We start from the raw sequence: 12,363 nt of genomic DNA on the forward strand, positions 1-12,363 counted from the left end.
GCGGAGGTCCCCACCCAGGGCTGCGCCAGCACGTGGCGGGGAGGGGAACGGGCGTTGGGCGTTGGGCGTTGGGTTTCGGCGTGGCCAGACAGGCTGTCTCTGCTGCTCAGGCACATCCCCGGCGTCCCGGCGGCGCCCCGTTCTCCAGGGCGCGCCATCCCGGTAAAGAAAGGCGAACTACATTACCCATCAGGCCTCCCGCCGCCCTCTTTCCTTTCAAGTCGTTGCACGTGGCCGGAGGGGAGGGCGGGGCCTGGACGTCACTCTCCTACATTCTCTTTCCCTGTGTCAGAGCGGGGATCTTTTTTTTTTTTTTTCGTTCCTCTACTCCCTCTCCCCCACCCGCCCCTCCCTCCCTCTTTCCCTCCCCTCCCTCCCTCCCCTGTCGCCTGGGTTTGTGCGCTGGGGCGCCGGAGCCCCTCCGCAGCCGGGACGCGCGGAACTCGAGGCTGGAGTCGGCTCTCCCGAGCCTCCTCCCTCCCTTCTCCTTTCCTGCCCCCTTCCCCCACCCCCCGACTAGGGCTCGGAGCGGCGACCAGAGGAACCCCGAGGTGAGCATCCCCCCGTCCGCCCCCCTCTTTTAGTCATCTCTGATTGCCTATCGATTCGGGGACCCGCGAGGAGGGCTGCGTGACGTGCGCGTGCTTATAGATAAATCCGGGAAAACCGACCCAAACAATTAGCCCCCTTCCCCCCTCCCTGCGCCCGGGGCAGCCAGGAGTCGGCGCGCATCCACCTTCCCCGCCTCTGTCGAGGACCGCACTCCACGATCTCTCCCCCTCCCGAGGTTTGCCCCTTCCCTGCCGGGTTCTCCGCCAGTAGGGGAGCCGTATCTCTGGAGCTCCAGTGAGGAGGGGGGGGGGTTCTTGGGGGGCGCACGGCTGGAGCCCGGCTCGCGTTGGAGCCGCTTGGTGTAGCCGCTGTCATGTGCCAGATTCCGACCCGGGGGGAGGAAGAGAGCGAGCTTGATTCCTCTCTTTTGTTTTGAAGCCCGCATTTGCTGCATCAAGCAGTTGGTTTAGTACCGGCCAAACTTGCAGCTGTTCTGGCCGTGCTCCACTGAGGTAGGGTGGCGGCTCCCGGAGGGACCCCGAGAGAGTATCTCCACGCCGCCCCTCCCTCCTCTGGTGACTGATTGTGTCTGTGGCGGCCGCGTGTGTGTGTGCGCGCCCGTCCCCGCGGGCGCGGGGATGTCTGTCGTCTAGACAGGCTGCACCCTCCCTCCGTCCACGGTGAGCCTGCGGGCCGCGGGGGGCGCGGGGGACGGGAGCAGAGGAGGAACCCGAATCAGTAGATCCACTGAGGTCGCGGCTTTGGATATGCCCCACGGCGGTGATTCTGTTGGCTTTAAAAATATATATTATTATTATTCATTCCTGTCGCCGCGGTGTAATTGGGCCTGGGGAACAGATCTGTCCGGCGGAGCCGGGGTTAAGTTGACAGGCTCTGAAAAGCCAGCTCGCGGTGGCTGGTGACCCGGGTTCCGGCTCGGGTCCTTCAGCGAGCAGGTGACTGTCCCGGACGCCTGCCGTGGTGGGGGTGTGGGGGTGGGCGGCGGGCAGGGGGAGCGGTGGCTTGTCTGCGGCGGAGCTGTGCTGCACCTGAGGGCCGGATGCTGGAGCCTGGGTGCATCTGAGGGAGGCGTCCCGGGGACCGCGCATCTGAGTTGGGTACGTCTCTCCATTGACGTTAAATGACAGTCGGGAGTCTGAGGCCCTCCTGTGGGCGGCGTTGGCTGTTTGGTTTCGTGGAGTTTTTAGGGTTGGGGTTTGGGGGCAGGTGTGAGCAGAGAGGGGGTTGCGGCGTGTAAAGGGGAGGGGTGGCTGGCGGCGCGGTGTGCATTCCCACCCGGGGGGTGAGGCGTCGCCTCCCGCGCCCAGCTGTTTGTGTGTGTACACACCGCTCTGGCGTGTGTGGGGGGGCGGGGACCGCAGACCGCGGCGTCGTGGGGACGCGCTTGGGCCCAGATCGCTCGGGGTATCGGTCCCGCCAGGGCTCGTAGTGGTGTGTGTGTCCGCGCTCGCGCCTGGGTTACTTGGAGAGGGGAGTCGTGCGGCTGGGGGCCCGGGGAGACCCTGGGGTTGCGTAACCCTCCCTTCGCGTCCCGACGCCCGCCTGATCCGGCAGACTGTCCACCTACTCGGTGGCGCCGGGGGCTGGTCTGGCTGGGCCTGGAGGAGCCGCGGGCGCTCGCGCGTTGCCCCCCCACGCCCCTCGGTTGACCCTTGGCCGGGGGCGCTCTGTGGGTGCTCGTGCCCGCGCCTGCTGCCGCCTTCGCAAATCCTGGAGAGAATCAGCGCGCTCTGCGCACCCCCTCCCAATTTTTCGACCTGGAGACAGTGGGGGCCAAAGGCTGTCCGGCCTGACCGGCCCCGGGCCCAGCCCCGCGCTGCCTCCTGCGCCGCTGCCGGGTGCCCAGCCGGCCGCATGCCCTTGCCGGCTCTGTCCGCTCGGCGCTGGGTCTCTGCGGCCGGAGATTATCTCCCAGGCTAGGGGCCCGCGCGCAAAGGGAGGAAGCCGCTGGAGCTGCGGGCTCCGCGGCGGCTGGAGGCTTCCGATGGCGAAAGTGACACAGCACGAGCGCCGCTGACCGCCCGAGCTGGAGGAGAGAGGAAGGAGCCGCCCAGAGGGCGGGGAGGGGCCGCAGGCTGTCCGGCCTGTTTCCTCCTGTCCAGCTCCGGGTCTGGGCCGTAAACCTCAGGGATCCCGGTATGAGCATGCTGGGACCGCGCGAGAAAATTGCCTGGCGTGCGAGAAAACCCAATCATAGTGGAACAGAACGCACCGAGCAGACGTTAGAAGATGTCCAGTCCCTCACAGGATACACTCCCTTAGAGTATTTGAAACAGGATTCGATTTACACACAGATCAACTCATCTGCTGTGTCAAGTGTCTGTCCTGGATAATGTGCGCTTGGAGCAGTAATTTTGTAACGCATTCTGGGATACGGTGTCATCAGTGATTAAGAGATTGCTAGAATAGCAATATGTTTGTATGACTTTACTGGGCAGTCCCCCACCGCATCGTTGCATTTATTAAGAGGGTCCCATGAGGTAGGGGGATATTAACCCCATTTTACAGACTAGCACATTGAGGCTCAAAAACTGACGTGACTTGCCTGAGGCGTTTCTGTGATTTCACTTCTCAGACTATGGCTTTTAATTAAATAGTGACCACCTTAAAGTGTAGGTCTTGGCACCTCAGGAAATACTGAACCCAAGAAAGGGAGTAAATTATGCTATTTATTCTTTGTCAGAAAACACTTGGTTTGCTACCAGTCCTAATGAGAATAAGTATTAAAAAACGGAAGTCTGCATTGCTGTTGTTATCACTCATCTGACAATTTACTGCTGGTGAATGATGGTCAGCTTTGATACATGCAGTATGTATACCTGCATGTAATAAATACATATGGATACATGTTTCTGCAACACATACCTGTGTTCATATGGGTGTGTTCGTGGGGTCTTTATTGAATCTAAGGTTTATTCTTTACTTACTGGTTCCAAAACCATGGGTTTAAAGTATAACTCCTGAGAACCCCCCCGGGAACCTGCCCCCTCCATCTCCAGGGATGGGGAAGCCTTGAAACGAACAAAGAGCTCCTCCATAACTGTATGTATTTCTCAGAGTTCTCGCACATGAAGGTTCTCAGACAGAGCCTGGAGGGTTACTAGATTTGGTCAGGTAATCAGCTATTCATTCACAAATATGTATTGAACACCAACATGTTTGTGTATCTTGAAGTGCTTACAAAGAAAATTTAACATAGTGGCCCTGCCTGGCAAAAACATCTTCTAGCTGTGGAGATAAATGTAAGATTTTAAGTCCAGCAGATGTTTGTTGAGCACCTTCTGTAGTCTAGATACTCTGCTGTGTTTGGGGCACACAAAGATAGGATCGCAGAAACAGCTAATTTGCAGTGCAGAAAACGGATGATTCAGAGCCTGCAGGAGGGAACAAATCATAAATATTTTAAAGCACTCGCCCTGGGACTTAGTCAATTTCACATATGTTGGTTGCAAGGGACTCATAATGCGAGTCCCTGTGCTACAGCAAATGCAGAAGGAAGCAACAGAGGAAGAAGAGCCTTGTTGCTCTGAACTTCAAACTATTTGGAACCTCCCAGGTGAGCCCTAGAGGTCTGTCCTTCTGTAGAGGTTAGGCAGCTCATGAGAGATGACCCTGAAGCCAACCAACAGTTTAGTCTGCTGAGCGATGAAGAACTGACAAGTTGTTCTCTGTGCTCCTGGCCCAGCTCTGCTGGACAGTGATGGGCTGTGATAGGCTGTCTTCAGTGGCTTTGGTCAAGGTCTCACTTAGGCCTTGCCTGAGTTTAGTAGTTTCTGTCTCACAGGTCTATGGATATGTTCTAATATGAGTCTGCTTTTTAATCTATTCATTCTCCAACTCACTTCCCGGGTCCTTGACACTGTTTTCCAATTTCATCTCAGTTTTGGGGTCCACTGCCCTTGTTTCGTTGTTTTGTTTTTTTTAAATAAATTTCATTTATTTATTTGTTTTTGGCTGTGTTGGGTCTTCGTTGCTGCATGCGGGCTTTCTCTAGTTGTGGCGAGTGGGGGCTACTCTTTGTTGCAGTGCGCGGACTTCTTGTTGCAGTGGCTTCTCTTGTTGTGGAGCACGGGCTCTAGGTGCATGGGCTTCAGTAGTTGTGGCGCATGGGCTCAGTTGCTCCGCAGCACGTGGGATCTTCCTGGACCAGGGCTCGAACCCGTGTCCCCTGCATTCACTGCCCTTGTTTTAAGGTTCTGTTGTTTGCAGTTCACATGATGAAGGAGGAAGCAGGAGGTGGTGGTTAAGATGGGGAGAGGATCCTGAGCCCAGAGAAAGAACGGGAGGTACAAAACAGACGGGCAAGTTGCAGTTTTGGGCAATTCTCCAAACCTGATGGCATTTCTGCATAGCTTACCCAATAAAGTGGCAGCCCCTTTCGGTGTTCTCTTTGAGGGGGATCCTCTACCTCTGGGCCTCACTGCTGACTCGCTGGTCACCTGAGCTCAGCTGCTAACATTCAGGCTTTGCTCTTGTGCCCTCCTGCCTCCCCTTGCGTGCAGTTTAACTTAGGACACTGCTGTGATGGTGGTCTTCTCTCAGAATTACCCCCAAGCTGACTATCGACAGCTGTCTGTTGTTTCTGAATTAATCCCAGGCCAGAGCTGTGGTTCAGAACAGAGTGAGAACAGACACATCCTCAGATCTAGGCACCCAGAGCTGGGAAGGGCCTTGTTGATGAGCTGAAGACCCCAAGGCCCAGAGAGGTGAAATGACTTGCCCAAAGTCACAGGGAGCCCTTGGCAGAGTGGAACATGAACTTCTAAAATTTGATGCCCTATTTAATCTTCTTTCTCTGTACTGTGATGCTTCCTGAAAAAAAGTGGGGTTCTTACTTCCCAAAGAGTGAAAACTCTGCATCTTTTTTTTTTTCCCCTTTGGTTCCAGGAAAGGCCCCGGAATTCGTCTTTTAGCCTTGAGATTGCTTTCCTTCAAACCTGGCCTTCCTTGCCCTATCTTTCATCTTTGGCCGCCAGGAATCTGGGTGAGAGCATACATTTGGGAGAGAGGTCTATGCTTGGGGTCTTCCAATGCTCTTAAGTTTGGTCTGTGGCTTTCCCTTTCCATGGCAGGGTCCTCAGGAACCTCCTGAAAGGGTTTGCAAAGCTGTTACGTACCTGCATTTTTCTAGGAGGAGGAGCCACATATTTCATTTGATTCTTACCTGACTCAAGTAAGGAGAAGAACTACTGGGGGTGGGGGTAGTGGAGTTGGATAGGGGGTCGGCTGGCACTGGAGACTAGCATAATACCCTACACCTGAGTTGGCTTTGCAGTTTATGAACTATTTCACACAGATTATTTCATCTGCTTTTTATAATACCCTGTGAGGCTGTTGTTGTTATTCCCATTTTGCAGATGGGGAAACTGAGCCTCCATGGTTACTGCCATGCCGCAGTCACAAGTAAGTAGTAGAGCAGGGATCAAATCTGGTGTCCTTAGTTGATGTGGTCCACCACGGCACATCATCATTGCACTTGTGTGAGTGGAGGACCTTGAACTTTCTGGGGCTGCTTCTTTCTTCTCTTTTCTTTTCTTTTTGGAGCTCCTTCTCCATGATATCCTCTGCTGGCTTATGTCCAACCATGGCGCCAGACCTAAGTGCTAACTTACCCGTGGGCGGGATGGATAAAGTATGGGAGGCAGTTATCATAACAGTGATATGTGGACTGGGGCCAGTTTGGGATGATTTCATGAAAGAGGTGAATTTGAGGGTAGGTCTGGGGCTGTGGCAGACCTGGCAGAGGTTTTCAGTTGGGACCATGGCCCAAAAAGGGTGAAGGGGAAATTGTGTGTGCTTGGTCCGGGGTGGAGCTAACCAAGGAGGTTGGGTGGATCCTGCAGTCAGACGGGGCTTCTCGTAGTGACTGGGCTCTTTCTCTGACCAGCTCTGTGCTACACCCTGGGGCTGCAACCGTGAACAGGCACAGCCCTCCTGCCTTCAAAGAACCCACTGTCTCGCGGGAGAGGCAGGCACTTAAACAGTTAAATTCAGCATGTGTGGTGAGCGCAGTGCTGGAGAAAGTTGCCTTCCAGACAAGGGCCACCTGCTGTAGCCTCAGAGATCAGAGAGGCCTTCCTAAGGGAGATGATGCAGGAGCTGAATCTGAATGTATGAAAAGGAATTAGCCAGGAGAAGAGACCGGAGAAGGACCTTCAGGGGGAAGGGATGTGGGCAGAATGGCGTGGAGGCCCGAGGCTGCCTGGTGGAGGAAGGGGCTGCCCCAGGGCAGTCAAGCACAAGGCCGAGAGGCATACAGAGCCCCGCTCTGAGGAGCTTGTGAGCCTGGCTGAGGATGTCACGTTTCAGCATGGAGGACAGGGCGTTAAGCAGAGTCGAGGCACTCGGCCCTGGGCCAGAAGGGAGCATGACTGGGAGCCAGAGGCAGCCTCTGGGCTGATGAGGCAACAGGCAGCTCCATGCAGCGTTCAGGTCCCAGGGGACGAGACATATGGGGAGGAGGGAAGGCCACGTATTAAAAACGTTTGGGGAGTAAAGTCGGCTGCGATTGCTTAGCTTTGGGGGATAAGGGAGGAGTCCCAGTGACTCCCAGGCTTCTGGCCTTGTGGACTCAGTGGATGGCGGCCTTTACCGGGCAGTGCCCTTCTGGTGGCTGGAGCAGGTCTGCTCTGGTGGGGGTGAGAAGGATTGTGGTGAGTTTAATGTTAGCCATGGTGAGTTTGAATGGCTGGTAGGGTAATCCAGTGGAGCTGTCTTGCAGACAATACAGTGCTCATGGGAGAAGCCTGAGGAGGAGATGTGGGCAGGAGCTACAGTTCTGGGAGTGGGGAATGGTCTGCTGCTGAACGTGACTGCCGTGGGGACTGCTGTAGACAATAAGAAGACCTCTTCCTCCCATTGTCAGAGAATCCTTTGTCACGCCGGGCCGCTGTCGTCAGGGAAGCCAGGCGGGGATGCTGTGTCATGCTGGAGGCCCGGCTGGCAGGATCCAGCAACAGCCAGGAGCGCGCTTCAGCTGGAAGCCTTCAAGTGAGTTAGGGGAGAGGCCTTGTCATTTTTAACATCCCTGGTTAGCAGAGCCCTTCCCAGGCCCTCAGGGCGTAAGTAAAGGGCAGGGGAGACCTGGACCTCTGCCCAGGAGAAGGCAGTCTAGTTGGGAGACAAGATGTGGAAATATGAAACCACTAAAAGTCTGGAATAACCTGGACAAAGAGTGGGCTGCAGATTAAATGCAAGAGGCCTGCTGGTACTTCTCTTCCTGCCATGCCGCATTTTTACAGGGCTGCTGTGTTTTGGGCAGAGTGCCAGTCTTTTCATTTTTGAATGTTCGGACCTACACAGTAGGTGTTCATCCTGCGTATTTGGATCTGCAGGGATGTGGCCAGAGTTTGTTGTTTGGGGTGTGGGGTGAGGTCAGCCAGAGAAGGTTCCCGTGAACAAGTCCAAAGAGGGGATTCCAACACTGATTTGGAATATTTTTAGTATCATAGCGGAGTAAAAATCTCGAAAGCCTTCCAACTACCAAGCACCTAGAAATGCTGTATGAAATATAACTAGCATCCTTTCAAAGAAGAGCTGAGCTCCTCGAGTGTAAGAGAAATCCCCAGGGAACTCCAAAGTGTAAGCTTGCACTGACGCTAGGCCAGGCCTGGGGGTGGGTTTGGCTGTGGGCGTGTTGAGGGGTCTCAGACCCAAAGGCAGCTGAGCCCTTGGCATTGCCTCCTCCAGGGTCCAAGGTGAGACTGGGAGTTGGCATGGAGGGCCCTGCCTGAAACGGGCCCCTGCAAAGGTGTGCAGGCTTGGAGAGAGGATGGAATAGACGTCCACCCAGTGGCATGGAAGCGGGAGAGGGGGAGCTTGTCCGTCTTGGCCTGGATCTGGGGTGGGGAAGAATCTTCCCTGGAAACTTGAAACCTCAGGCCTGTTGTGGCCTTGGATGACCACTACACGTGTGGTCCAGGAGTCCCCAGGGAATTAGCACATTAAAGCCTTTGGGGGCCGGGGTCTTCCTGCCTGTGGGCTCCAGGATCTCATGAGTGCTGGAAGATTCTGGGGTTCTTCACCCTTCACTGACTTGGGTCTCCACCTTGGAGAGATGCTGCAGGACCCGGGGGATGGGGGGGGGCTGAGTGAGGAGAAGGAGAAAGAGACCTTGGCAGGAACCTTTGAAAAGGGCCTTCATGACACTTATACACTGCTGAGGGCGTGTGCATGGCTGTGGAGAAGGGCTGCATCTGCCCGAGGGCTTCATCTCTCAGCAGAAGCCTGCAGACGGGCCTGTCCGGGAAGGTCAGACCTTCTCCCCCCGCTGTTGACTCAGGCCAGGTCTTTACAGACAAGGCGTCTGTCCAGGTTCCTCCTCAGGGTGGCTGTGCAGATTCCAGCAGCTCCGGGTCCCTCCAGACTGTGTGCCACATCATCTGCCCTAAGCCCAGAGGCTTGAGTACCTCGAATTTCAAACTTGGGAGACACCTTAGAGGTCACCAAGTGGATCTCCTACCAGGTGTGGGAATCCTGTCTCCACCAGCACTCGCTCAGAGGCTTCCCGTGGCCGGGAGTACGTGGCTTCACGAGGCAGTGCCTTCCCTCATTAGAAGGCTTTTGCAGCTGGAAGGCCTCCTGTGAGCCTCAGGCACTGCCCGGCTATTTCCACCCATCGCCCCTTCGGCCATGGGCTATGGTGAGAGATGCGTTGGAGGCCTTTCACCATCTTGCTCGCTTTTGCTGGAAGGGCCTTAATTTGTCGAGCTAAGATTCTGTGAGAATCCAGCCAACTTCCATCCTAACTTCCTTAGCAAAAAGGGAGATTTTGAAGATGAGATGTAAGGTTTGCTGAGCTGGCTGTGATGCAGAAGTTCTGAGAAGCTTTGGCTCAGTGCTTTTCAGATTCCAGACTAGAGAAGCAAGTTCCTTCCTCCAGCACCCAGAATACATTTCAGTTTGTAAGTGAGTGACTCAGGAATCTGATGGAGGGAGCTGACGTTTATTGAGTGTCTGTTAGGTACTGGGTACAGTGCTAGGTGTTGTCGGTATGTGTTACTAAATAAAAGTAACTTCTGGGGCTTCCCTGGTGGCGCAGTGGTTGAGAATCTGCCTGCTAATGCAGGGGACACGGGTTCGAGCCCTGGTCTGGGAAGATCCCACATGCCGTGGAGCAACTAGGCCCGTGAGCCACAACTACTGAGCCTGCGTGTCTGGAGCCTGTGCTCCGCAGCAAGAGAGGCTGCGATAGTGAGAGGCCCACGCACCGCGATGAAGAGCGGCCCCCGCTCGCCGCAACTAGAGAGAGCCCTCGCACAGAAACGAAGACGCAACACAGCCAAAAATAAATAAACAAATGTGGGGTTTCAAAAAAAAAAAAGTAAATTCTGTGAGGGAGAGAGAAAGGGCAGCAGAGCCGGGGAAATGCCTTACTGTAGTTGTGACAATTGAGCCCTAAAGTTATTCAGAAAGAATGTGTGTGGTTCCATCCGGGAGTGGGTGGGGCAGGCATTCCTGTGCTATTCCCTTATAGGGCCTTCCTCTGGGGTAGGCAATGTCATGATCTCACCACGAGCTGAGAACCCACAGGCCTTTGCCGTATTCATGGGTCATTTGCTGAGATGCTTACAAGTTTGAACCATGAGATCAAGAAGGTGGCCTGCTGGACAATCCGCATCTTGTGTCACCAAACAGGATGGTGTTGACAATGACAGTGTTTTTCCCAGCATGCAAGGGGGGAGCTTGTCTGTCTTGGCCTGGATTTGGGGTGGGGAAGAATCTCCCCTGGAAACTTGAAACCTCAGACCTGTTGTGGCTTTGGATGGCCACTACATGTGTGGTCCAGGAGTCCCACTGGTGTCTGTCTGCAGGGCCCCGGGCTCTTTGAGGAATCCTTTGCATTCACAGGTTGGCTGGCATCTGTGACGTTCATATATTTGACAGGTGCCGTGTTGTGTTATGAGGAGCATGAGTTGCCTTTGTCGCGAGGTTGCATCAGCCAGCTGGATACCCGGATGTGCGCTCCTGACAGGGCCTGGTGGTGAAGGGCAGGGATTCTGGGAAAGTACCCAGTTTCTCCTCTTCTCCCTCCAAAAATTGTTCTTTATGCTCACATTCTACTGGTTTGCCTCAAACCTTTTTCTTTTTTGCGGTACGCGGGCCTCTCATTGCCGTGTCCTCTCCCGTTGTGGAGCACAGGCTCCGGACGCGCAGGCTTAGCGGCCATGGCTCACGGGCCCAGCCGCTCCGCGGCATGTGGGATCTTCCCGGACCGGGGCACGAACCCCTGTCCCCTACATCAGCAGGGGGACTCTCAACCACTGCGCCACCAGGGAAGCCCTGCCTCAAACCTTTTACCCTAAGCCTGTTACCTCCGTTAACATTTGGTTTGGTTTAGCAGACATGCGTCAGATGCCTGAAGTGGGTCGGAGGAATTCAGACGAACCTGGCAGGGTCCCTACTTCCTGTCTTCATCTTGGTGGGGAAGACAGAATGGCCACGTTTGTGTGGTGTGAGAAGTACTGGGTAAAGAGCAAAAAAAAGTGTGCTGAGGCAGCCAGAAGTAGGATGACTATAATTTTTTGTCCAAATGGAGGCACTTTTGAGAGTGACAGGGAGTGCCGTTAGTAATCATGCCAGGACACAGATATAAACTGGGACTGTCCTGGGCAAATGGGGGCTTATGGCCACATGAGCCAGGGAGGGCGAGTGCATGTGTCATCAGTCCTTTGTGCTACAGGACACACGTAGACCTAATGGAGGGGAGGGGCTTGGCTGCAAGAGAAACTGGCATCTGTTTCCTGTTTTTCTGGGGCTAGAGAGGAAAGCTTTATCTGTGGGGACTGTGGACTGAGAACTCTGATGGGTCTCAGTTTACAGCCACAAGATTCTATCTTATATATCTCACTATGATCTCAGTGTTGGGGTTGGAGATGGAAGTTTGGGGAGATGAAAACCACCTGGTTTGTAGGATGTTATTGGCTGCAGGTAAAAGCACTAGACTAACAGTGGCTTAAAAAACAAGATGTTTATAGACTTATCTAGCCAGAAGTCTGAATGTAGGGGTTCTAAAGTTGATTAATTCAGTGGGTCAGTGATAATTTTAAGGACTCATTCTAACCTTCCAGGCAACCATTTACAGCACATTGGCCTCTGGCTCAGGCTTGACCCCTCATGGTCACAGCATGGCTCCCACTGCTCCACACATCACATTCTCACGTAACTGTATTGGAAGGCAGGCAGGAAGGTGAGTTTCACCTTGTGTCTTAAAAAAAATTTTTTTTCTACTTGAAGTATAGTTGATATATAATATTATATAAGTTACAGGTATACAATATAGTGATTTACAATTTTTAAAGGTTATATTCCATTTATAGTTATTAAAAATATTGGCTATATTCCCCATGTTGTACAATATATCCTTTAATTTGTTTTATACATAATAGTTTGTACCTTTTAATCCCCTGTCCCTATAGTGCCCTTCCCCACTTCCCTCTCCCCACAGTAACCACTAGTTGTTCTCTGTATCTGTGAGTCTGCTTCTTTTTTGTTATATTCACTGGTTTGCTGTATTTTTTAGATTCCAATATAAGTGATATCATACAGTATTTGTCTTTCCAAGTCCATCCATGTTGCTGCAAGTGGCAAAATTTCATTCTTTTTTATGGCTGAGTAGTATTCCAGTGTGTATATGTGTGTGTGTGTGTGTGTGTGTGTGTGTGTGTATGTGTGTATGCCACATCTTCTTTATCCATTTATCTGTTGATGGACACTTAGGTTGCTTCCACATCCTGGCAATTGTAAATAATATCGCTATGAACATTGGGGTGCATGTATCTTTTCAAATTA

The 12,363-nt window shown here is 53.5% G+C and overlaps 1 protein-coding gene across 6 annotated transcripts in view; it reads left to right on the forward strand.

The window, feature by feature from the left end:
- The first annotated feature begins 327 nt into the window (after positions 1–327).
- Positions 328–12,363, forward strand: part of CTIF (cap binding complex dependent translation initiation factor) — a 308,311-nt gene continuing 296,275 nt past the window's right edge. Inside the window, exons 1-2 of one of the 6 annotated variants that reach the window (XM_073790703.1) lie at positions 329–551; positions 7,439–7,563. The gene's annotated coding sequence lies outside the window, so the exon portion shown is untranslated. Of the gene's footprint in view, positions 552–1,557; positions 1,671–7,075; positions 7,227–7,438; positions 7,564–12,363 lie in introns of those variants that run through there. The other 5 variants (XM_073790706.1, XM_033837729.2, XM_033837730.2 and 2 more) reach the window with 5 other exon arrangements.

Source organism: Tursiops truncatus, chromosome 13 (genome assembly GCF_011762595.2).
Source record: "Tursiops truncatus isolate mTurTru1 chromosome 13, mTurTru1.mat.Y, whole genome shotgun sequence".
NCBI classification, from domain to species: Eukaryota; Metazoa; Chordata; class Mammalia; order Artiodactyla; family Delphinidae; genus Tursiops; species Tursiops truncatus.